The following is a 1,508-nucleotide window of genomic DNA, read 5'->3' on the forward strand; positions in this document are numbered from 1 at the left end:
AGCATGCCCGGCTCCCGAGTCCCGCATGCTGAATACACCCCCACCCCCCCTTTCCTTCCTCTCTGTTAGGTGAGGTCCAGGAGCTGTGGGGATCGAGCTATTAGTGAGACTGTAAGAGGGAACTGATTGGGGAGAGTGCTGAGGTGGAGACAGGCAGAGTGCAGGCTGTGGAGGTAGTTGTTAAGTACATCACAGGAGAGCACCCGGCTCAGGGATAACGTGGTACCATAACAAGGTAATAATAGCACATATGTTCCTTATATTTCAGTGTTGGTATAAATGTGGCTGTGTGTATATATATATATATATATATATATATATATATATGGTTATCTGTGTATATATGTGGCTATGTGTGTATATATATATATATATGGTTATCTGTGTATATATGTGGCTATGTGTGTGTATATATATATATATATATATATATGGTTATCTCCGTTTATATGTGGCTGTGTGTATATATATATATATATATATATATTAGGGGTGAGCGGGTTCGGATTTCTGAAATCCGAACCCCTCCCGATCCGAGTCAGACTCGACTTTTCCCGCCTGACTCAGATCTGAAATCGAGGCAATACGTCATCGTCCCGCCTTCCGGGTCTTGCGGGTTTTGGATCCTATATAAGGTACCCGCGTCGGCACCATTTTCTCACTCGGCTGTGGATAGTCAAGAGGGAGGGTGGGAGTTAGGGCTGGCTGGGCTGTGTAGTGTAGTGTAGTATAGTGCAGTGTAGTGTTGTGCTGTGCTGCGCTGTGCTGCTGTTGTCCATAGGGGCTGTGTCCACTCCTCCAAAGTCCATAGGGGCTGGCTGTGTTGTGCTGTGCTGCTGTTGTCCATAGGGGCTGTGTCCACTCCTCCAAAGTCCATAGGGGCTGGCTGTGTTGTGCTGTGCTGCTGTTGTCCATAGGGGCTGTGTCCACTCCTCCAAAGTCCATAGGGGCTGGCTGGACTGTGTTGTGCAGTCAGTTGTCCATAGGGGCTGTGTCCACTCCAAAGTCCTGTGCAGAGTCCCAGTCCTAAAGGGGTGCTGTAGTGTTGTCCAGGGGGTGCTCTGTCCATCAGGGGTGCTCCCCCCAAGTGCAAAAAAAATAAAAATTTTCTGTGTTTGTGAATTGTGTGCGCAGTAGCTGCACGTGCATCAACAAAGTAGTGCCAAGCGTGCGCCTGTGTCATAAGTAAAGGGCCGGCTGGCTTGACCGTTAAAGGGTGCTGTAACCCCCAAAGTACACTCCAAACAAAATAAAAAAATATTTTCTGTGTTTGTGAATTGTGTGCGCAGTAGCCGCACGTGCATCAACAAAGTAGTGCCAAGCGTGCGCCTGTGTCATAAGTAAAGGGCCGGCTGGCTTGACCGTTAAAGGGTTCTGTAACCCCCAAAGTACACTCCAAACAAAATAAAAAAATATTTTCTGTGTTTGTGAATTGTGTGCGCAGTAGCTGCACGTGCATCAACAAAGTAGTGCCAAGCGTGCGCCTGTGTCATAAGTAAAGGGCCGGC

Source organism: Taudactylus pleione, unplaced genomic scaffold (genome assembly GCF_031769625.1).
Source record: "Taudactylus pleione unplaced genomic scaffold, aTauple2 ptg002411l, whole genome shotgun sequence".
Lineage (NCBI taxonomy): Eukaryota > Metazoa > Chordata > Amphibia > Anura > Myobatrachidae > Taudactylus > Taudactylus pleione.